The sequence below is a fragment of the Phalacrocorax aristotelis genome, chromosome 1 (genome assembly GCF_949628215.1).
Source record: "Phalacrocorax aristotelis chromosome 1, bGulAri2.1, whole genome shotgun sequence".
Lineage (NCBI taxonomy): Eukaryota > Metazoa > Chordata > Aves > Suliformes > Phalacrocoracidae > Phalacrocorax > Phalacrocorax aristotelis.
The window spans coordinates 125154435-125179254 of NC_134276.1; the positions used below are offsets into that span (position 1 = coordinate 125154435).

The 24820-nt window shown below is 41.5% G+C and overlaps 2 protein-coding genes across 8 annotated transcripts in view; one reads left to right on the plus strand and one right to left on the minus strand.

The window, feature by feature from the left end:
- Nucleotides 1-24820, plus strand: part of CMSS1 (cms1 ribosomal small subunit homolog) — a 255582-nt gene that overhangs the window by 158530 nt on the left and 72232 nt on the right. The window lies entirely within an intron of this gene.
- FILIP1L (filamin A interacting protein 1 like) overlaps nucleotides 1-24820 on the minus strand; it is a 217751-nt gene that overhangs the window by 156674 nt on the left and 36257 nt on the right. For all 3 annotated transcript variants that reach the window (XM_075105287.1, XM_075105298.1, XM_075105277.1), the window contains exon 2: nucleotides 13107-13249. The gene's annotated coding sequence lies outside the window, so the exon portion shown is untranslated. The remainder of the gene's footprint in view (nucleotides 1-13106; nucleotides 13250-24820) is intronic.

The following is a 24820-nucleotide window of genomic DNA, read 5'->3' on the forward strand; positions in this document are numbered from 1 at the left end:
ACACAGCTCAGTGGAACTGGACAGGGAGGCACAGAAAGCATGAGCCTACCTTGACTAAGAGATTTTGAGGCAAGCAGGGGGAATTTATGTGATGATATAATGCATACTAATAATGCACTTGAGATATATATATGGTAATATGAGGTACATTAAATAACATCAAAAAAATTAGTGTGCTATGCAGTAGTAGAAAACAGAGTAGTATACGATTGGAAGTTCCCTTCTCTAGGGGCTTTCTCATCTTTCCCTGTCCTGCCCTCACACCATCAGTGTTCAGCAAAGAGAGCAGTGTCTTTGGTGGCCAGGGTTCCCAAAAGCTGAATTTGGAGCAATACATTATGACAAAGTCAGTTGGCCTGTCCACATCATCTTCAGCACTACCATGGATTCTGCCATGTGTTTCTCTAATGAAATTCTTTTGTTGAATTGAGGTTAAGATTTGGTCTCATCTTTTTTTAATCCCTCTGCCAGCTTTTGATATAAACCCACAGAATCAAGACATTCTAGGATTGATGTTCCATCCACCTGGTTCAAATTAGACTTCTTGCATCACTTAAATAGGTTTTTATGGCTTTCTTAGTATAACTGCATTTGAGTGCTTTTAAAAGAATTTTTTTATTGGACGTGATCATATTTGAGGCAATATATTGTCTAATGGTTTAAATGTGCATTTAGACAATTGTTAAAATGAACTCTATTTGTGTTATGTAATATTGTAAGCCACACATGCAATATAGTCTCTTCGCTAATTAAGAAACAAATAAAATTACAAAAAGTCTACTCCTTGACATCCAATTTTAATGACTATGCTTGAGTTGCATCATAGCAGCTCAGGAGCAGGCTATCAGGACGTTTTCATGCCTTTTAAAATTGCTACGAATGCCAGCATAAGAGTTGAAAACATATTTTTTTGGTCTAATTCATTATGGAGTTAAACTGCAAGGACTGCTCCTGAATTCAGTTACCACATTTCTAACATGACTGCAATGTGTAGTCCTCACAAGGTAGAACAGCGCAGAAGTTATTGGCACTTTTTCAGCCCCCATAACAGAAAAGTATAGAATGTCTTTTTCATGTAACTGAATAGTGCTCTAAAATATTTAGGCTTGGAGTCTGAATTCCTATGCAGACCAAGCTTTTACACTGGAAAATAAGACTCACTGATATGCTTCATATTTGACTATGCACCACATCATCCACAATATAAATTAGGTGTTTTTTTAATTCACTTCAGTTCAACATTTTAATTATATGTTAAAACACAAATAGCTACAGGCCCAAATAATTCTCTTCATGGACTGCTGGCTTTTTTCCTTTTTAGAAACTGCCTAGAGTGTTGAGACAATGAAAAGATGCAAGACTTCATGTACAAAAGTCACAGAAGAAATACTGGAGTGTACCCTCAGGCTGATTATTTCATTCCCTCTCTCCCTTGCAGAACACTTCCATCTCAGACCGTGTGTTTAACAGTGTCTGTTGAAGTATCGCTTACATTCTGGTATAGGTTTTTGAGGTATTTTTAATTAAGATGCATAGGTCGGACAAGAGTTGTATTGCACTGTCCACTTGGAGGTGAAATTGAGGTCACGGTTCAGCCTTCTACCAGCTCTCTGACACTGCGCATTTGGGGTCACGATTCATCCTTCCATCAATTTTGTCTTCAGTAGCTCTGAGGATGTTTATGTAACTGCTGTGGGCATAGTGTTTATCAAAACGTTGTTCATGCACATAATCCTGTGCAGAGCCCCAGGCAGCCTGACCGATCAATTCTCTCTGGGCTTTTGTGGCACAAACTGCAGAAATTACATCTGTATCATGTGGGGTTCTTTAGCTCTCCTGTCCACATGTAATACTCTTTGCTCTTAGAATCTTCAACTGGACTTGATCTCTTCTCAGTCATGAAGTAGGTAAAGAGAGATCAGGTTTACCTAAACTACAAACACAGCAAAAATCAGTACTGGCTGACCACATTGTTTTAGTTTGTAGCGCAGATCAGATGCAAACTGCATTTTATACACAGGCATCATTTACCCAGATGCCAAGTTCCATATACTCAGTTCCTGTCTTTATTAAAGCATTTGGACATGCTAAGACATTAATCAGGGGCTTCATATAAATGTGGGTATTTCCTGCCCTTTTTGGAGTTGCCCTCCATCCCGAATTTGTCAAAGTAGTTACTGTTGTGTAAAGATTTGCTATTGTACTTGAGCTGAAGCTGGTTGTTTTGAGACAAGCTCCCACTGTGTGGCTTTCCAAACCAACTGCGTTAGGCATCATGTAGTTGCTTTGAGAAGGACTCAGTGAACAGAGAGAAAAAATTACTTTGGGCCTGAAGTACATTGGTCCAGAGTTTGTTATGATATTAATTTGACTTTAAAATGCAATCCTGTTTTAATGCGTGGGTAGATATAATTTTTTACCCTAGGAAAAAAAGAAGATTGCAGAAATTATGACAAGGATTTTAGCTTGGAGGCCTGAGGTCTAATTTGATCCTGTGTGACGGATGAGAAAATGAGTGAATGATCTTGTAGCTCAGGATTGCTGTGTCCCTTGTTTTCAGCAACTACAGAATCCTTTGCAGCCAAAATTTTTTTTGGCTCTTGTATATGCAGAGTTCAGATGTGTAAACCCCTGTTTAAAGCTTATCCTTGATATTTGTTGTCAGACTTCATGACTGAGTCAAAGAGATGCAGCTTTCTGATTCTGCCCAGCTGGGAGCTGTTTCTGCCTTCAGAAAAATTGTGGAAGGGATTGAGGTCTTGTTCATCACCCACAGCACTAAGTTCCCCTTTTACACTGTGTTTTTGCTACTGTGAGAGAGTCACTGTAGCCAGATGAGGATTACTAACAAGGTTGATAGGTTATGAGCTAAAAAACTGCATTGTGTTCTTGCAGTCACAGCTGGGCTGCTCCCATACCCAACCTTCACAGAGCTATTGCAGTGTCTCTAGTTTAGACATGTCTTTGGACCCGTGTTAGTTGCCTACACGCAACAGGAGCTCTGCATTCTCCTCCCTTATGCTTGCAACATCTTCAGCTTTTTCTGCATTTCCAACTTCACTGATGACATTCATGTGAGGACAGAATTTTGTCATTTTATCCTGTGTGCTCTCTCAGTATTGGCTGCCAGATAAATAGCGTATGTTTCCTGTTCATTCCTTGTCTTAGACACTGATTTTGCCTGGTTTAAGGGACTTTGAAGTTTGACAAGGCTAATATTATAATGACAGCTATGTCCTTTCACCAAGCTCTTCCTCTTAGCTTGACTGCTTTTCTGTTCCAGGGGAGAGCAATAGCAAATTTTCCTTTTTTGCTTTCACTGCTCAGCTTGATGCTAATCTGCCAGCATTTCTTTCTCTGATCTTTTATTGTCTGCCCACCCTCAGTCTTGCTTCCTTTATTCTGACAGCTGCTCCAGACTCATCTTCTTTTATGTCCTTCTCTCATATTTGTTTGTGTGTCATCTTTGTTGCTTCCTTTGATGATTGGGATGACCTTACTGAGATCTCTGCTTGAAGGAACTTGCCTTTCTAGTGGCTCAGAAGGCACTGAAGAGGCAAACCAAAGAGCGGGATCATCTGGAACCAATGAGTATATGGGCCTGGTATGACCAAATAGCTTTGCTTGTAGGTGTTCTCTCTTTTCCACCGTATGGGGCAACGTGCAACTTCTTGTGTCTTCAGCCTGTACCTTGCACACTGTATATGCTTCTGCACTGTCAAAAGTGACCAGGTACCAGAATGGATTGGGGCTTGTAGTTGAATGTTTCCTTTGGTATAAGCAGCTGGTGGATTATTTTTTTGTCCATTGTGTGTGACAAACTTGTTTTTAAGGACAAACAGACTTGAGCTGCCTTTCTCTCCCTTTGCAAGATGCAAATATTTTATCCCCCAAAATATGAGGTATTAAATTTTAAAATACTGCATTTCTAGACCAATTGTGGTGATTTCATCGTGGAATTATAGGCGTTCCAAAATTATATTTTGCACAGTGAGGTTAGAATAAGCATCTCTTCATTGTGGTATTTTAAAGAAGTGATAGGCAGACTTCTACTTGCAACTCAGCAGTTTGTAATGATATTGTATTGAATTTAGAGTATTTGGCCAGGAAATAGGTTTAAGAATAAACTGGTGGAGTAACTGTATAGCCAGCTGCTTTGAAGCAGTGCTCTGTCCTTTAATTTCACATTAATTTTTCATAATAAATAAAACCTGTTTGGTGTATTAAAATTCCACTTGGTGTGGATTCTTAGACCTCTGTGGTCTTTCAGTAACAGAAGGGATTTGAGACATTAAACTGTTTACTTTCTGGACTTTCATTTGCATTGCACTCTACTCCTTTTAATAATTAAACGATCATTTAATACAATTATAATAGCTGAGGTTGGGATTGGAAGCAGTTCTTTTTCATCTGTTTCTCATCGTCAGCACAGTTGAAGTTTCTCAAAAGAAAAGAAATAAGATCTGAATAACCTAAACTATCCAAATTAGTGCACTTTTTCTTGGTGACAAATAGCCCCCTGGAAGGTATCGGTTAATTCAGTCTCAAATCTTTAAGAGGTAATTTTGACAGAGTTCTGTAAATGTAGAAAGTTAAACAGAGTAACCAGAGAAAGGTTCCTAATGAAATCTTGGCTTTGGCGGTGAAAACGTCTGACTAGTTTTAATAAAAGCTTGATTACACTGCATTCATGAGGATTTCTGCAAGTCTGCCCTGATGACATATAAACTTTAAATTAGGCGTAGTCAATAAAAGGCCACCTAATATGGTTTCATATTTTGGGAGGTTTCCCTGTAATTACCCCAACTAGTTAGTCTGTTTTCTAACCTTTTTGGAATCTGTGTGTGCTGAAAGAAATTGTCCTGGAAAAGGTGGTGCTTGTACAGCATGTAACGGTGTGAAGTGACCTGGCAGAGACCTTCCCCACCCGCTTCCTTATTTAGTGATGGGACTGCAGCCCTGCTCCCAGCAGCTGGTTTCTAAATTTGGTCTGACAAATGGTATCATAAAGGTGGCAGGTGAGGTTAGGAGATCTGATCAGAACATACCGATTTAACAACCACCAAAAGGTACAAAAGAGTATAAGGAAAAACAATCAAGTACTCTCCCTTTATCATTGTATCAGCTTTCTTTGCACGGTCCCTTGTGGAAGCCTTTACTGATGGCTTTCAGCTATGTATCGTTATAATACCTACAATAAGCATTACATAATAGGAAAAATATGCCACATTGAGCAATGAAACTGGTGTTAGCCAGTCCTGTGGCCCATATCAAAATGCTCTCGCTAGCATTCCCTGTAACAACACTTCCTCAGATGTAATGGACTACGGCATATCATCAACTTAAAGGTCATACATCTGCCTTAATGTTTTTTGCATATCCCTGTTACAAGTAATGGCTGTGACTACTTGAGGGAAAAATAATCCATTTTTTTCCTCTTTAAATGATAGTTCAGGCATTCTTCAAGCATATCCTGCCATTGCTGTGTTCGCATGGCTAGATAGGCAACTCCTCTGTGTGTTTGTCTCTCGGGCAGTAAGGAAGCGGAGAAAACCAGTTATAAGAAAAACACAGTGATGATATAACCACAAGAATTACCTAGAGCAACTGGGTAGACAATCAGTAGCAGTTAATTGATTTTTGTTGTTAGGTGTCTTTTATAACAGTTCAATAGATTGCAAGTTGTCTTGTATTAATGGTGCTGTTTTATAAGAAGGAATTTGCAGAATGAATGTATCTGAGGTGCTTTCGCTAGGATGGCGAATGCTTATTTCAGAAGGACTTCAGATGTTAGGAGCTTTGAAACGGGTCTTCTCCCTTACTGTAGAGGGATATGCCAGTATACAGTTGGGCTGGAAGTACAAAGACAGCATTGGAAATCGGACCTGCTGCCTTGAGGTGTCAGATATTCAGTCTAGGACAAGTTGTGGACTCAGGTGCTTACCTGAAACAGGGCTCTTGCTCAACTTCTGTCATAAAATTATTCTTAAATATTTGAATTCCCCTAAAGTGACAATATTGTTTTCTTTAAGGTACTAACTGACCCTTAGCAGGTACCTGGTATCTTTATTTGGATGGTTCTCTCCTGTGTTTGCTTACCAAAGTTAAAGCATAGAAGCTACTTTCTGTGTGGGATGGAAATATTGCGAGCTTTCTACAGGTTATAGATTTTCACTTGTCATTTTGAAGATTTTTCAAGAATGTCATTCCAGAGACAAGTAGGTTGGATATACATAAGCATAGAGACCTTTAGTCATATATCTTCAGTTTAAAAAGTACATTAAGAAAACCTAATATGTTCCGAAGACGTTGAGTTATTAAAGGCACATGCCTCTAAAGTGAATGCCAGTTTTGGCCAAATGTGATGCAGAGTACTGAGGGTAATGGATGATTAGTCTTTCACAATAAAGGCACAGTGAATTCTAATGCAGGCATCCTAAAGAGGAAGATGACTGGCGACTGTGGAATGAAAAGATGGACTTCTAAATGCTTGCAGTGAGTATTGGAGAGGAGTAGAATTGAGGCTGATTACTTAAAAGCAACAAGTCTGACCACTGACCTTTTTTGGTCATGATTATTTTATATAAGTTTTAGATAATTACCTCTGAGAGTAAATTGGCTCCATAAAATCAGTTATGAAGGATGGTGAAAGGCATTATACTGTAGCCACAGTCAGGGTCCATCTGGCATTCAGGACATGAAGCAAAGTTGAAAGCTGTACCTGTAGCTGTGCATGGTGTTTGCATACAGTGTGGGAATGATTTGCTTCAGCTGGCTGAGAAGCTTGGCATCTGCTGAGTGAGCTTGGGTCATCACCTTCTAAGCATAAGTGGGCACCCATCATCCTGTTCAGGACTTGGCTCTGCTCCTGCCAGGCAAAGCGGTGGGAGGGACAGCCCATGGGGCGTATATGCATGCACAACAGTGACTGCTGTAAACATTTATGTCTGCTTCAGCCTGCACATTGGTAAGCAGGACATAACAGAGACCCGGCTACAATCTTGTTTACCCAGTCAACATATTTTAAGATCTAAATATTTTTATTCTTTTTTTTGGATATTTGTCAACCACATCTTAGGTTCAGTGGGAAATTTATACTGTAATGTTTGGCAGCAGTTGTATGTTCTGAGGATGGTGCCGTGAGAAACAGGATGCCCAGGTCCTAGCTTGTTAAACAATCTGTCTAGGTTTTACTGCCATGCCTAACACCATGGTATGCAAGTGCTTACTGAGCCCTCCGAGCTGCAGAGGCAAGGGCTGGGTAGGCACTCAGCCTTATTTTTTTTTTTTAAGGATGGAATTTAGAGGCATTTTGCTCTATACCTCAGAAGATTTATTTTCCTTGATATCACAGTTTTGCCTCTTGCCTGGGGTCTGATGTGGAATTCTTCAGCTACCTTTAAAGGTGCTGGTAAAGTGACCTTGATGAAAGTTGCATCAGGTACCGTACTGGGGGGTGGTGCAGTAATAATGCATTGACGTAAAACTTAAATCCTAAGGTGGAATTGAGTGGTGGCTGTATAAGAAGCAAGTTAACCGACTAGTGTTGTTAAGTGCCTTTGTCCAGGTCGTGCTGAGGGGCCAGATGATATCTTCTGTGTGCTGTTTTGCTAAGCACAGTCCAAATTTGAACAGACCTTGTCCCAGAGGGCTTGTGGACAGTGTCAATGCAGGGAAAAAGCATGCGGAATGCAAAACTAAAATCGACTGTGCTGTAGCTGTGAAATCAGGTTAGTGTATTGATTTTTTGTTGTGTTAGTGGGGAAACAACATGCAAGAAAGGCTGTTTAAGTGAAGAGGAGGAAAACTAGAGAGAACAAAAGCAAAGCAGAAAAGTGCAGAGCATATGGTTAATGGAGCTAAGGTTAAGACACTGAAAGAGGGTGCAGAGGTTAGAGGAGGCAGAGAAATATCATGTTTAAGTAAGGAGTAAGGATAAACTTAATGCTTCTACTACTTTTGCACATTTTGGAGAGTGCATCCTGAACGCCGTGCACCTGCTTTTCTACAATAGCTTTCTCTGAAATGCTGTGTTTGGAGAGTTTAGCATCCTTCCTTCCTAAGGACAAGCAGAACTTGCTGAAAGTAGTTGTGCCTATTTGATGAAAGCTTGAGCTTTGGTATCTCTCAAGTCTTTGCACAGGTCTGGAAGCAGCTTTCTTTCCCTTCCCGATCTCAAATGCTTCTCAATCAGAATTCCAAATACTGCAATCACACTGTTATAGGAAAGCTGCAGGCCACGCCTGTTCCTGTGTTGACTGCAAGAGGGATGGGACCTTTCTGTAGACACCAGTCTCACTGAGCCTAGGAGCCAGCTACTGTCATACAGTCTGTCCCAGGTCTACCCCTTTCATGCCTGGCTTAAGAGTCCAGCCGTTCATAGCTGTCTGACTCTTCTGGGTTAACTTGATCTTCCCATAGGATGAGTCCTAAACTCTCCAGGTCCCTAGGTGCCTCCAAACAAGCCCTAGTCCAGGCTTGCATCCCTTCCCACCATATCCCACCCTGAGATATGTTCTGAGAAAGGGCTCTAGACCTTCTTATCTTTGCTGGATGAAAGATTTACTTCATTGGGCAAAGAGTAAAAACCCAAGAAGCAGAGAAGCAGCACCTGATATAGACTTTTCCTGATTAAAAACCAGTTGACTGTTTTTCTGTGTGTTCCTGGCTCTGTTGCCTCCTATATAGGATGCTCAGTGATCCTCCATGAGCAACTTTGAAGGTGTGTCCATAAGTATTTGCAAGGAATAGAGAAGGTAAGTGGTAATAACCTAATGGCCAGCTGTATTTATGATGGTGGGTAAAGCTCAGGAAGAAATTTAAGGCTGTTAATAACCTTTTTGTCCTGATCCCCCCTCCCCTTCCATTTTGGCACCCAAGATTTAGAAAATGAACCAAATTTGAGTGTTTTAGCTTCTGATTTCTGGGCAAGTAGTGCTGCTTCTGTTAATATACTGGAGAGAGTGCCTGCACAGCCTATGTCCCACTCTCCCATAGCTATGTCATTTGGATAATACCACCATAAGTGGCCATTTCATCTTCCCAACGGCTGTTCTTGCTAGTCTGTTGCACAAAATGGTGTCTTTCACCCTTCATCGGAGATGGGGACATGTGCTGCAGTGCTACTGTAAACAGACTTTTGTCTGTGTTCTTAACCTTTGTATAGCTCTATTTTAAAAATTTCCTATTTATCTAGCAACTTCATCAGGAGGCTGGGATGTTTCTAGGTAGCACAGGCATAGATACCACATAGCAGGGTTGGTTTGGAGAGCATGACTAATGGGAATGGGAAGATCCACCATGACTGTGGTTTTAACTCCCAGATTTCCAATGTGAAACTTGAACTAATCCTGGAAGCTGCCATTGCCTTCCAGGCTTTGTCCTTCCCCTTGGTGTGCTGGGACCTCTCTGCTTCAGGGCTCAGCACCCAACCCTCTATGTCTTGTCTCAGCTCTGCTCCTGGTTTTTCTCCTTCAGCCTTGTGCCTGCTTCAGCTTAGTTGCTTCTGCCTCATGGTGTTAGGCATCGTGGAGAGCTGCGGTACAGGTCTGTACCTGGGGATGGCTGCTAAATCTTTGTAAAGGAGCAAAGCATGCACTTTTAAAACACAAAAGGCGGACATTTCAGCAGGAGCTATAACAGAATGCATTTTTATTTTCTTTCTGGTTTGTTGGTCGTTGTTTTTTTTTTTCCCTTGCCCTGTCTAATTAAGACTCCTGCATTCTATGAATACTTAAAGTAGCAATATTCAGCCTGTGAAGCTGAACATGTACACAAATTAGCAGTGGGAGAGCTGGCTTTTTTGAGTTGGATGTGTGTTGCATTTACATTATCCAGGCTTCTGGTCTTGTAGACATGTGGGAGGGGATTCTTGCATATTTTGTCCAGCAAGTTGACAGTCTGATTTTGATTAGGGCTTTTAGATGCAACAGGAATACGGCTAATAAGAAAATAATGAGTTGGTGTGTATTTGTGTGCAGTGCTGTCCCCTAACGAATTGTCTGACTACCAAATACATTAAGAGGTTAACAACTCAGAGGTATTTTCCTGGAGGTGTAGTGACAGAGCCTGGTGGTTTTGCAAACAATGAGCAAGGGGTTTAGAGCCAGCTGTGCCAGCATATGAAGTTTATCTCTCTATTGTGACCATTATCATGAATTAGTTATGCTAAGGTGATACTCAGCAAGAGGCAGCTAGCAGTGAGACCAGAAGGGTCTTGAGATGGTTAATGACAGGGCAAAGAGGAAGAAAGGTGATTTTTCCAGTTTGTGCTGCCTGTTCCACTTACCCTTTCTGCGCAGCAAATAATCCCATAGTCATAGTTAACTGTCGGTAATTTACCATATTTGGATTCCCGAAACAAAATGCAATGTTTAGTTCAGCTTTGAATGGCAAGCAGTTCCGTATGGAACTTAATTGTTTTGTTTACATGTAGCTAGTTGCTTACCATGTGGTAAGAACAATAGGCTGACTGGCTTGTTTAACTTGTGATCAGAATGAGATAAAACATGGAAAACAGTGAGGCTGTATTTCTTAAACAGACCACATATCAGATGCAGCCTCCTTGGCTGCTTGCAGTGTAAACTGCTGCATGGCATACCCTTTGTCGCAGCTGTGCAACTTTGCCATATGTCCTGTCTGATCTTCAGCTTTAAAAGGAAGTGATACTTGGTGGGCCTTTCTGTTTCATGTGGACTGGGAACCTTTCTGAGAGTTGTCTGACTTGGTGACCAGACCTGGAAGAGTGTGTGCAGTGAACATAAGACCACCATGTGAGGCTTTGGCCTCACTACCCCCCTGCAGCTTAACCTGGATGGCACCCATTTTGCAACAGAGGCAGCTGCTTTTCTCCTCTTTGTTAAGGAGTCAGGGCAGGTACTTGGGGCAGCATTAGCCTTGATTTCTCAACCAGCCACACCTGTCACATGGGATGAGAGCAAAAAGGAGGTTGCTCCACTTGGGCCAGATCTCTGCCAGCCAGTCATGCCTGCCACTGACAGGAGACCTTTTAACAAGGATGCACCAACCATAGCAGAGCGCTATTCTTGTTGTCATGCAGTCCTTCAACCACAGGCACTACCCTGTGATCCAGCGTGAGAGGAGTGCATGACCCAACACGTGCTTTCCTGCCCAGACCTTGAGATGTTCGTTGACAGGGCTGCCAGACTAACAAAGACAAAAGAAATTTTTTGCTCAGGGCTGGAGCTCGCACCCTGATGGAGTCCCCTGTGTCTTGTGGGGGTGCGGGGCTGACGCCAGGTCTCCCCACTTAGCAGAGCGCTTCTGAGCAGAGAGGATACTCCAGAGATTTTTATCTGTGTGTTTCTTCATTTCACTGGTGGCTTTTCCCCTCAAAACATCTGAACTTAAAAGTCAGAAAGTTTGCTGAGAAAGATTTATAGTTTGTTCCTTGGGTACTCTATTACACCTACTTGTACCGAAGGACTAAGGTAGTGTTCTCCATTAATTTGCCTGAAGTTAAGTAAGCTGCAGCCTTGTAAGTAGCAGACACAGGCATACCAGCTGAGTCAGCCTTCCTGCTAACCCTGCAAAGTGGAGAACAAGTTGCTAACATCTCTTATTTTGTGAATCTGTGTACAGCTGGGAATAAGAGACCATTGAAAAGATGCACAGAAAGCATAAGTGCAGGAGAGTGCCTGTAAGCATAAAATCTCCATTGTCTTACTTTTCCATGATTGACTTGTCATCTGACTGGCACAGTTGTGTGCTCAAATCTTAGGTGCAGTTTACAGTTGTCACCTCCACTTGAAGAAATGTGAGTGGAGGCTGATGTCCTTTAGGGCAGTGTATCTCCACAGCTGTTACTCTTCATTCTGTAGGCTCTCTCTCACTTGCAGAGATAATTCAAGGCAGAAATATTTCCTCTTTTTGTATGTTCGTGGCACAGAGAAACTACGTCGTGCAAATAACTCAAGACTGCAATGAGAGTGGTATTCTTGAGAATACTAAAAGTTATCATTACCTTCCCAAGCCTTCAGACCATGAAAATAAACTTTTAAAGTCTGCTGAAGATCTAAGCAGTGAGAGCCCCTTCCCCTCTACCACAACTTAAATATAACATGAGATGCTTCTAGAGCTGGAGGCCTTCTCAATGAAGACTACCACTTGTTTTGAGATTACAACTGTTTATGAGTACATTATAAATTGAAAGGTTCACATGTCTGCTCTTGCCTTGTCTGTCTTCTGCTTGTGTAACACAAAGCCCTGTAGTCATCACAAAAAAGAAAACCTTCAGAAAGATGTTTTTGATGAGGGAAAAACTCCACAAGGATCAATTATATTCCTCACAAGAATTCAGCATCAGAGTCGGGTTCCCAGAGACTGAGCTGGAAAGCTGCTAAGTATGAACCTTGGAGGGATTTTCAAATTGTGGCTGTTCTGCACTGTCATGCAGATTGATTTTTATTATGCAGCCCCTGGCCTGATGTCCCACCCATTAAGCTGCCCTCCATGGACAAAACTCTGGGAACCCCTGAGTTCATCATCCAAGAAAATCTTTATTTTGGAAGACAGACTGAAAACGATAATCTATTTTGTCAAGTATTACCACACCTTTGCAAACATACGGTCTCCCCGTCTGGATGATCTCATGTATATATTTGTCAAAGTTCTTGTTTTGCTTTGAGACAGCAATTGCAGCAAAACAGTAATATAAGCAATGTATAAAAAGTTTTTGGGTGAGATCCAGTCCAAGGATCTCATGATGAAATCATTCTTAGTATTATTTAACAGCTACCTGGTGTCTGATCCAGAGAAACTGGTCACAAACTACATCTTCCTTTAGACAATGCAGCAAATGGAATGTGAGCTTGGATGTTGTGTGAATGTACGGCAAGGAGGACATGGATCATAATTTGTGTCTCACTGAGAATTGTCAAGTGCATTCCTCCTCCATTTTCTGGCAGTGAATTGTTGATACAGTCATAGCTGCTGAACAGGTAAGAGGTCTTCAGCACTCCTTACCAAAGTAACCTTGTCTGGAAACTCTCACCTTGCTCATTGGGAGGAGAGGGAAGGAAGATTGGAAATCTCTGGCTCAAGGAAAAGCACTTGGTACTATAGAAGTTAAGTGAAGATCAACTAACCTGCTGGAGCATCACAGGCTGTAAACCTGAATGTTCTGGCAGATGCCGTCATTTTGGGAACGGAGCAGGTGGCAGTCCTGCAAAGTCATCATGGTCTTCCTCACGTGGTAGGAAGTGGCATTGCTGCCCTGGATACAAACATCCTAAGAGAAAAGAGAGTGAGGTACTCAGTGACTCCACAGAAGTAAGTGCTTGGACATAGTTGATACTGTGAGTCTTGGAATGCAAAGCAGCAATACAAGTCCTTTGGAAAGGGTATTAGTGTTTCCAGTGAAAGAGGTAATAACTACCTATGATTAAGTCTTAAAAAACAAACAAACAAATACCCACCCACTACCCAAACCCAGCCATCTTACACAGTCATTGTTCTACAGCTTTCAAAACTCTTCTTCTGGAGAGTTTTTGCTAATGGGTGGTCCAAAACCCAGGCTGATTAAATATCTGATCTGCCTTCCGTCACCTTGGAAACAGGGAATACCTACTGTGAAAACGATCTAACCCTGGAGGATCCAGGATGAAAGTTCACATGTAAAACAGACTTTCTCCCCTTTTATTCCCTTGCAATAATGCAAGACTCCACAGGGAGGTCTGCATTTCCAGCCATGTGCATAGTGCAACAAGTACATTGAGGTGGCTTATGGCAGATGGCACTTTATGGTAAATGCTGCATTGGAACTAGGATTGCCTGTGTCTCTGCTGCTGAAACTGGGTAGAAGAACCTACCTTCACACTCCGTAATGCAGAGCATGCACCCACACAGTTTTAGCTCCTTATTTACTCCAGCCAGTTTATTGTGGGCCATGGTAACTATCTATGTTACATGTCTGTTCTTGTTTGCGTCCCTGGGAGATAATGAGATTGTGCAGTGGATATATTGACAGCAGGGTTTCTTTCCAAATTCCTTTGCCTTTGATGTGTCCTCCATACAGCACACTTAAATGATCTCTTTCTGTATAGTTGAGTCTTACAACTTCTTCAAGATATTTTTCTTTTTTGCTGGGCACATAGCAAACAAGGACTTCTACCTTGTAGTCCTGGGGCAGATTTGTTCCCTCAAAATGTCAGCCTGTGTCCACCCATAGAAACCATCTTACTTTTGTCCCTAATCTGTCTTAGTATCTCCAGGCAACCAAGAGAGTGGCCTTTCATCTGTCTTGAACTCTTGAGAGTTACTCAACAGTTGCACGAAGTGTTTTTTTATTCCTCCTGCAGTGAAGATAGCACCAAGTTAGGTGTGTGTAATGGGCCAGGCTTTTCACTTTTGTGAAGGGCTGGGATGTGGTGGGCTAAAGATGGAGAGGGATGTTCCCCACTTCATTTGGCATGGAGGCCTGTGTGTCCTCTGCCCCTTCAGGCTTCTCATTGTCCCACCAGGACTTTCTTCACCAGTTTTCCCTCTACTGTATGGCCAGGCAGATATTGTGGGATGGATATACAGAGCCAGAATAGATGGCAGCCGTAAAAGATAGTGGAAGGAAATGGAGCTAACACATTTTGTCTTATTTTCTTGCTCGCATGTCAGGGCCTGTTATGGATTTAACAGCTTGTGATAACTAAATAGTTACCCTTCTAATCCTGGGGTTTTTTCTTCTGGATGTTTCAAGAGACATGCCAGATATACCACTTTTAGGGTGGTTTAGGGATTGTGATCTCAAGATTTGTGATTACAGTAAGGTAGGATCTTCAAATTTATTTCATAGCTTGATGTCCTCTTATCCTGGAAATTAGGCCGTGCTGAATGGAATATTTGCATCAGTGTTCTCTTTCCAAGATGTGCAGCTTAGTTTTAAAAATAAATGTGTGCCATTGGGGCAGACAATGTGCTAGGTTTAAGTTCACTTAGCAAAACTTTTTTATTGGAGTGGCTCATGTAACTTGTTAACATGCAAGAAATTATTAAGTTTTCACTTCCTCCACTCCCATTTCCTGTTTGGATGTTGAAAGGAAGTCCTGATTGCTTGTTTGTGATTAGCTAGCAACCCAGAGTGAACTTAATCCTGTGGTTTTGCAGGGCGCTTGCCTGTGTAGATGCCGCCTCTTGAGAGAGTGGGCAGCTGAGTCTCACATTTCATGGTGGGAGCTATTAAAAAAATCTGCTCTTCTTTCCATGAATTCATGGCCTTCCTTCTGAGAACAGAGGTAACACCTGGCCTGCCAGCATACAGGATACAATGCTAAAATGTTGGATGCTACAAGAGAGAAGGGAGGCTTCAGGGGTTTTTTCCAGTCTTGCTTGCCCAGGAGATGGCACTGTGCAATAGTGGGATTTTTACCTGCAGCATTTGTGGTGTGACTGGTCCATGATTGAGGCATGACAGATGAGTGAGGCTCTTGAGTTAGTAAAAGCAAAGTGGCTTGAACTTCCTTTAGGATGCCTCAGCACTCTATTCTGTGTAAAATGCATCGTACTGTATATGCTGTAGGCAGGTTGGCTTTAAATCTGCCTTGCACTCCTGTGTTAGGGAACTGACGTTCACGCATACTCCAGTGCAGTCAGGATCAGAACTGGGTTTGTTGGGGGAAATTAATCTGGCCATGAATGAAATGGTGATGCCTTTGGAGCACCCGTACTTCCAAGGCTTTTGTGCAAGTCCTCTGTGTCCCCCTCGATAATTCCCAGACCTGCTGACAAAGGAGCCAAAACAGAGAGGTATATACATGTAGGATGTGCTGGAAAATTAGAAGGTTTTGTGGAGCCTCCATAGGATTCCCCTTTCTGTCCTGCGTGCGGTGTGCTGTGCTCCTGTTAGAGTACCAATTGGTTTGGTTTAGTGCTTGTATATAAAACAGAGCTCTTTTTTAAGGAATCTGACCCCACCTGCAAATGCCTGACCTGACTTGTGCTGCCAAATGCAGGCCAATGCATCTGAGAGAAATCTCGAAAATTTTCCTGGTCTTCCCTTTTTTTTAATGCTGATAACTTGAGACCGTTTCCATTTCTCCCTCCAATAACAGCCTGAGATTGGGAGCACATACAGATCTGTGGGGAATTATGATCTTGGAATGGATATACTACTACACAAAATCTTAGGCAAGCTGATTAACCTTATTGTAATTCTCAAAAAGGTAAGGAGGGGTAATACTTTCTTAACACAGAGGTATTATGTTTGTAATATAGCTTAAAGCTAGAAATATTACGTGAATGCTAAATAGTTTTGTTGTTGTTAATGGAATCTTAAGTGGCCTATACATCTATAACGAAGGCTTCTTAGCAAACACATGCCCTTTGAAATAGCCTGACCCTTTCCACTTTTTCAGAGACATTAATAGTTTCCTGGCTCAGTGTTTTAGGAAATGTCGTCATAGTCTGGAGGAACCAATAAAAACATAAGTCACCTATTTTGTCTGATCATTTTATGCCAGGGTATTTGAGGCTGGAAGCTGTGGAGGAGTAGGAGGGGACTGCTCTGTTTGTGTGGGTGGAAGATGTAAAAGTTTTAATACTGTTTTAGTATAACTTTGCATATTAAGACTCTAGAGCCATGTGAGAAGTAGTTTTGTTTTTTTTTTTAGTTCACAGGCAGGGGGGCTCTAGATAGTTCTGGCAACTAGTGTTTTTCCCCTTCCTAAGCCATTTATTGCTTCAGTGCCTAATGAAAGGGATGTTGTCTTTGGAGAAGAGTGTTTTGTTGGTTTCAGGCTTATATTGTCCTCTAATAGAGGCAAGAGATCTCTTAGACAGCAGTGCCTTAAAACAAATATTCGTAAACAATTATGGAAATATGATTGGTGGGACAATAGCTTATTGGATATGGTCAGTGCAGACCATTTCCGACTAGTAGAAAATGCAATTACTGAAATTAAGGAACTACTGTATGAGATCTCAGTACAAAGCATCATTACACAACATCGTGAAAAGCAAATGCTGAGTGTCTGTAACAGGCATCCAGTGACACGGTTCTCCATTATAAACACCAGCATTTATGTGGTTACATGCCATCCTGACATGGTTTTGATTTTCTCCTTTCTGAGGCAAAGCCTACAGCAAGCCTATTAGTGAGTGCTGACTCTGATCTCTCTGGTCTGTGGAGAGCAGAAATGCATGGCAGTTTTTCCCCTACTGTGCTGTCTCCTCCTGCAAGCTTCAAACAGCCCCTCAGAGGTGGGGAGATCTGTGTTGTTACTAACTTACGTGTGGTTGCATGGAGCTGGAATAGACTGCCAGACCCCATTTATCCTTCACCTCTTCCCAGAGCATCCTCCAGAGAGAACCAAAGTTTTTGCCCATTTTTGGGAGGTCATGCACTGTATTTTCTCTTCTGTATTCCATCAGTGTTGGAGACCAGTCTAATGTTTGTCAGCAGTCTAGAGAAACTGAAGGATAACACTTACTTCATCCTGCACAGCTATCTTTTTGGAAATGAACTGTGGCAACAAGAGAGAACCACCACCACTGCACGCTACACCATAATGTATTATGCAGACTCTTCACCTGCCCCCCCCAAACTAGAAAAATTAAACATTATTTCTTTTCAGTTTCTGCTGTAGCCTCAAACAGAGCTGATGCGCAGCTGTTCACTAAGAATTAAAAGTGTGTTTAGGCTGCAGTTCAGGTACTATAGACCTCAATTAAAAAAATCCTTGAGGATTTCAGAACGATACAAGAAGAGGGCATGGATCCTGAGTTACTTTGATCAGACTCCAGCCCGAAGGGGATGAAGTTGCTACTGATCTACTGTTTTTACGTTTTATGAATCCAACAAGGTGGTACCACAAGAGTTATATAGGAGGTCAACACCCCACAAATGAACCTTGATGTTCACTCTCGCCAGACATCTGTCTTTTGTGTTTTTTGGAGGCTTTTATCTCCACCTCTCAATTTAATGTGCCAAATGCTGGTTCTTATTCTTTCTCCCACCCAGTCTGAGAGTGTATGCATCATCCCCCTGGCCAAGATGCTGCGCCCTGCTGCTTTCCACTCATGATCACCTCTTGGAGTTGTTGCATTTACATTAGCAACAGTGGCTTCCCCTTGGTATTTGTTGGGATCTCTTATCCTTCTTCTTTGTGTGTACATTATGTCGGGTCAGGCCTAGATTTGTCACTGTGTACTGTGCCATGAGATACCTCTTTCAAATTCCCTCTTAAACTGGAGCTGGATCTGTGTTCAGAGGAGTCCACTAGGTGCCAGGATCCCTAAGCACTGGGTGACACCAGGGTTGTTGATCAGTCCCAGAGCACAGTGTGCAGTCTCCAAAGCCTTTAAGTGTCTTGAGAACGGCCAACCTGAGGCACATTTCTTTCCCAAAGTAACACCATTGGAGTCCTGAAGGAATATGTGCATTGAGCAGGGTTCATATGTGAAGGTGTGCGAACAACATTGCTATTGTTGTTGCTCATCCCCACAAATTCAGAAAAAAGTGCCCATGTCAGGTGCTCCTACCAACTATTCTGGGCTTCTCAGCAGGCAAGGCTTGCCTTCTGACTGCTGTCTGCCATGCTCTGATTTCATCTCAGTCAAGGGAGTGTAGGCCTCAGGGAAGAAGCTTGGCTTCATCCCTGCAAGGTCTGGGGAAAGAAGAACTCTTCTCGGTTACGTACTTTGTTCAGTCATTTGCAAATGGGAACTTTCTGATGTTTATTGATGTGCAGTTAAACTGTCATGAGCTGTGCATGTACCTGTACTTTTAAAATAAATATCCTGCTCTCTCATCCAGCAGAAGAAATGTGACCTTGACAAGAACCAGATTTAAAAACATTATGATTTTTAATCCTCAGCTTGTCCCCTGCTCCCCTCCAGGGTTTTGGTGATGGCTAGAATTTCTTCACTGACTGTAAGGTTGTTTGTTTTTTTTAACAAGAGTGAAACTCTCCCAAACCAGAAACTCTCCAATCCTGCCTAAAGAGATTTAGTTAATTTGAAACTGTACAGAAGATGAAGGCAAGCTATTCCTTACACTGTATTCATATTCTCATGTCCTAACATACAACTTGGCTGTAGCAGTCATGTGAAAATGCATCCGACCTGTTCTGTTAGGCTGAATACCTGGGAGTCTCAGTGTCTACAGCAGATACAAGGAAAAGGCCTTGTCTTCAGACGTGTCCATGCAGGGCCTAGAACACATTTGGCTCCATGTAAGAAATAAAAATAATAGTAAGGCCAAAACCTCTCTGCCAGCTAGTGAAATGAAAATGCTGTACTTCACAGCTATGTCATTGGAGAATTATATTTCATTAGAGATGATATTAAAAACCCTGATGTCAGTTGTGAAATGTGGCTGACTTCAAATTTGCAGAACACATAGGAAATTTTTTTGTAATGCATTGTCACTTTAGAAGTCTCGCAGTCCTTTAGGTTCACTCATAAAACTTCAAGCTCTCAGAAGGGGAAAACCCCAAGGCTATTTACCCCAAACTTTAAACGCTTTGCTTCTACTAGCAAATGCCATTTTTATAGAGTATGTGCAAGTAACGTTCTTGATGCTTTAAACAGTAGCAGTTGTTAGGACTTTCAGATTGGAGAACTGGATCAAGTAATCATGAGAAATAAGGTATTCTAGACACTTAAATGACAGCTTCTTAAAAGTCAGTGAGCTGTGTAGAGAATAGCAGTCCCAACTGTTACTGGCTATTAAATGCAAAAAAAAACTCACCCTGTTTTGCCTTTTTTTCCTTCCCATTTGGTGGCTTACAGGCTTGCATTACTGGAAAGGAATATGTGCACAGCAGTTGTGTTGAGTTGGTTCCACGGGTCACTCAGCAGCAGAAGAGTTTCTATGTTGATCTTGTTTTCATAAAATCCTAAAGTACTTATAAATCAGACTGTTGTCTGTCTTAGTCACAGTAAAGACATGAGGGGTATATGCATGTGTCAGCTTTTCAGTTTCACACTTGTATGACTTTTTTAAAAGGGGAAAAAAAAGTAATCTAACTAGCTTTTATTTTTGCTTGCTAGACAATATTTAAGTGTCCAGTGCAGTATGTAAGTTTACTTCTGTTACAGTGACATTTATTGTAGGAGATAGTAAATAATACATCATTCTGGGCAGGTTTTTCTGGTTTGCAGTTTTACTCACATGTAGAGAAATCATGAATGTACCTACATTGTCATTTGCTAATAGAAAAATATATTATGGTTAAACAAGCAAATCCAAACTTTGTGGCCTGAACATGTGCTAATGGCTAGGTGCATGTCCTTTTCTGCTTGGGTATCTCCAGCTTTGCAGTAACCCCAGCCCCACGCTGTGGTCCCCACTGAAAGCACCTCTAGGCAATAGCCAGTGTCTGCTGCATATAGTCAGAAGCAACGTTGGTGCTGTACCACCAAATAAGGCTTATAATGGCAGTGTTCACCTGTTTGTTTTTTCTTCATGCGTGCTCTGATTATGATCTCCTTTTTTGCATTGATTTCTCACCAGATTTTTAGGAGATTACTATCTTCAGGACTTCTCTCTCTCTTTTGAAAATGGCCAGCAGTGATAAGGGACAATGTCTGATAGGCAGTTGTAAAAACATACCGTGCAAGACTTTCGTTAGGAAAGAGTCTTGAATTGACCTTGTAAAACCATTCTTACAGGTCTACCCAGATGTGCATAGCATTCCTTACAAATTCACTGTGGTTAATGGCATTAGAGTGGTGAATCCCAGTAATATGAAGGCTGTTCATTGGACAGACAGGACTGAAATGCCAGTTAATCCCTGATCGGGCATTTTCAGCTGTTTCATTTTGAATTTGTCAGCTGATTTGTATGAGCAGGTCATCGTCTCTTTGGTGAGGTAAAGGAGTGGGATGCTTGTGTAAGGGTTAGATCAGCCTGTGGGATCAGGGTCTGGTTAAGGGAGTTTGTATTTATCAGCAGGTTTGGATTAGAAGTCCCTGAAGTGTGCATGTGTTCAGCTTGTTAACTTCGTGCACTCAGGGACTGTAAAATCAGGGATAAACACACTTTTTTCCTTCTCTCTCTCTCTCTCTCTCTCTCTCTCTTTTTTTTTTTTTTTTTAAATAATAAAGTCATTAAAACACTGTCTGGCAACAGAAAATGTTCCCAGCTTTTATGGATACATGGTCAGCCGTCTCTTGGTTGTTCCCTTATAAGCAATGTTCTTAACTGGACAAAGTTGCTACTATTTCAGGTCAGTATGTGTGTTTCCTCTTACAGTTGCCATGGTACTGGTAAGACAGATATGTTCTGTAGTTGTGTTTGTCCTCCTATAATATGCAAATTTTTATTTTCAGTGCTGTATTTGCAGAATAATAGTGCTTGCAGTATTTTTCCATATCTCACTGAAGTTGCCTCTGTTGGAGTTACTGCACTCGATTATTTCTTGTTTGTCATATGGCAATCTGTTTTACATGCCCACCTTTGTGTCCATTAGAGTTAGTAGCTCCTAGGGCCTTTGTATTTTGGGTATTTTATAGCTTAGTGGGTACTTAAGGTTAGAGACATTATGTCATGGTTGCAATCTTACATAAATATAAACCATAGAGCCTAATCTAGCAGGTTTTTATACAATTTAATAAGCTTGGCTGAGCTACAGCTTATCTTTTAAGGAGGTGCCCGATATTGATTTAAAGGCTTCAGGTGATAGACAATCTAACAAAGATTAACTATACAAGTTATAGCTAATAAATTGTTACTGAGCTCTGTCACTGTTAAAAAATGTAGCTTTATTTAAAGCAAAGTGCAGCAAAACAACAGCAGCAGCAACTGTAGCCAAAATCAACCATTTCTTTTCTTTTTTTACTGTCTTCTTCTCTTCTCTCCCTATAGTGAGATTTTCATCGTGCTAGTTGAAATCAAATATCTCAGTACTTCAGCTTTCACTTTTTGGTATGACAGAAATATCTTTAGGCAAGCCTGAAAGGCTTCCCAAGTAAATTTCACTATTTGGAGCATGCTGGAATATCTAGAAATGAGTCAAGTGTAGAGCAGCCCAAGACACGCTGATGCCAGTGTTGAGCCCCAGCTTTCCTCTGCTACGGGTTCCCATTTCTTTAATGACACCTACAGTTGGTTCACTGAGAATCAGACAGTTTTACTGACTGACATTAGTCTGCTTACAACAGAATAAATTGTAGTGAGGTGTCTTAAGGCTCTCTTACCCCTCCATGCAGGGTTCAGGGGGAATATAATATTGAAGGAAGCAAGAATTTTATAGAAATTTTTTAAAGTCAGATTTTTATGTTGCTGTTTTATGCTTAGCCAGACCAATTAAAGCAAATCTGTTTTGCCTTTGCACCTCTTTGTTTTGCCTTTTCGGGTTTTTTTTTGTTTTTAAAGTAGCATCCCTAAGAGTTGCTGGTGGCTCTCATTGAAGTCACTGGGAACACCAGAAATATAAATCAGCTTTGGAGGAAACGGTGAAAAGGGAAGAAGCCCGCAGTTACTAAAACCTAGTTGGCTGATGCTGAGTCAGCAGAGGGTTCATCAACTTCATCAACTTTATTAGCAGTGGATGTAAGAAAGATGCAGAAGCATTATCTGCTGCCGCAGAATGCTGATTTTGAGAATAACAACAGCTCAGTTGCCCCCTTCAGTTACAGCAGTGACAGACCCACAGGTTGGGTTGGGGGTGGCACTGCTTCTCACAGGGTCTCTAAAATTTAATCAGGGGAGAAGGGGGCACAAAACCCCCATCCTTCTGTGTAGTTTAAATTTGCTCCTTGCTGGACAGTGTTTAAGGGCATCTAAATTTAAAAAAATATTTAAAAATGGAGCAGCTGCTTTCAGCTGTTTCCTTAATCTTGCTAACCTGAAGTCACCCCTCAGTAGTTTTAGGGGCAGAGAAATCTGCAATAACACCTTTACACTTTGCCAACCAAAACTATTTAAAGAAAAGAGAGCTAGTGCTTTCTGTTGTGCCTATTTATATTGATATGCCCTCATGGGTTTTCTTTTAAGGTTTCGTAAGAAGAACAGAAGAGACATTTTTCCCCCAGGTATGCATATAACAGTTAAGTTTCTACACTTGAGATGTTGGTTTTCTGATTATGATCAACTAGCATTCAAGTTAGTAGAAACTTGACTAAGAATCAACCCAAATCTTGGTCACAGTGGAGGCAGGTGGCATCTGTTTCTTGGAAGAGCCATTTCTCATCACAGATGTAATCTGAAGACTATTGCCATTGTTTTGTTCTTAATTTATATGCAGTTTGTAAGCTAGTTTTTGTACTTGGTAAGAACATGTGGACTTGGACCATTTTAAGTGTTTCAGGATTTGGGGTTTATTGCTACTGTAAAATGCTTTCCTAACAGCCTTCCTTTAATTGGCTTTCTGCATTTATTTAGTGCTTATTATTTTGAAATTGATATGCATCACTGTCATTTCCTGACAAATTATGAAACAGGCTTTCAAGTAATCAGCGCGTTGTTTTTGTAAAGAGAGGGATCCTTAATTCCTTCTGTTTTCTTTTCTTGGCTTGTATGTCTTCTGGTGTGCTTTAAGTGATGCATAATTATATTAAGTGATACAGAATACCAAGAACTCAATTAACTTGAACGGATCTGCTGTGAATAGACTCTGTGTATAAAACAATACAATTATGTGCTGTCAATTAAGAGGTTAAATAAGTTTCTAATTTAAGAAACAAGGTGGAAAGGCTGCGAATTGTCTGAAGATACTTGGGGCTGCCTCTTTCCAGGAGCTGAAGGTCAGCAAGGTAGCCCACGGTCATATGGGTAAACTGGGTATCACATAGTACCTGGGACCCCTGGGGCTAATGCCGCTACTGCTTGTTTGCTTACATATGACTCTGTGTCCCCATGTTCCCAAATCCTGCCTTTTGAACTGTACCTTAGGCAAAACACCTTGCTTGATCCTAATGGTATAGATGGCATTTAGGACTGCGATGTAACTTTTTAGCAGAATCTGTAGTCAGTGGTGGAAGTCAGAAGAGCATCAGAGAGAAAGATGCTTTAGCCCTTTAACTTTAAAGAAATACTGACATCCGCTCAGCTGAGCTCCCAGATTTGCATTTGGCAAAAGGCAGATTATATAAGCAGCAGTAATTTTCCCCACACTTGGAAGGAATTGGTTGAAAAGCTTTGCAATTCCCCACAAGTGCACCAGGCTGCTGCGTGCAGTGCTCAGTCAGAAAGCAAAAATAACTTTTGGCAGGAGCGTGATCAGCCAGCCCAGCTCTGCATGTCTGCATTGGCCAGGGAGGCGTGTTTGGTCCGCCAGCCACCTCTTCTCCAAGGTGATGTGCTGGACCAGCTGAAAGGATCCCATGTGTCAAAGCCAGCACGTGAGCTCTGGGTTGGGCCAGGCTGAAGGTACCATGGTCAGGGTGAATGTGAAATGAGATTTATGGAGTTCTTTGCCAGATAATAAGCTAACATTTAAAAAGATTACAGGCAAATGCTTAATGCATCCACTTCTAAAAAAAGGGGTACTGGAATTTGGAAAATTCATCTTTGCATTTGGCTGGAATTTATTTTCATGCTTTCTGTGAGGACTGGTCTGATCTCAGTGCCTCTGTTTGTATTTCTAATACAGATGCCTTTCATTCTTCCTCTAAATTATACCAAATGCTCAATAGGAAAAGCAGATGTTCACTAATTACAATAAATAAATAAATTGTAAAGAAAGCTGGGGGCATAGCAGGGCATTTTAGTTGCCAGGTCACTCTTGCCTGGGAAGATCTGCTAGGTTATGTGAGCACAGACAAAGGCAGACAGGTGATCCCAACTAGTACCCGCCCTGGGCTCCTCCCAGGCTTTCAGCCCACCAGAGGCCCACCTCCACAAGCCCAGAAGAGCACAGAGACACAG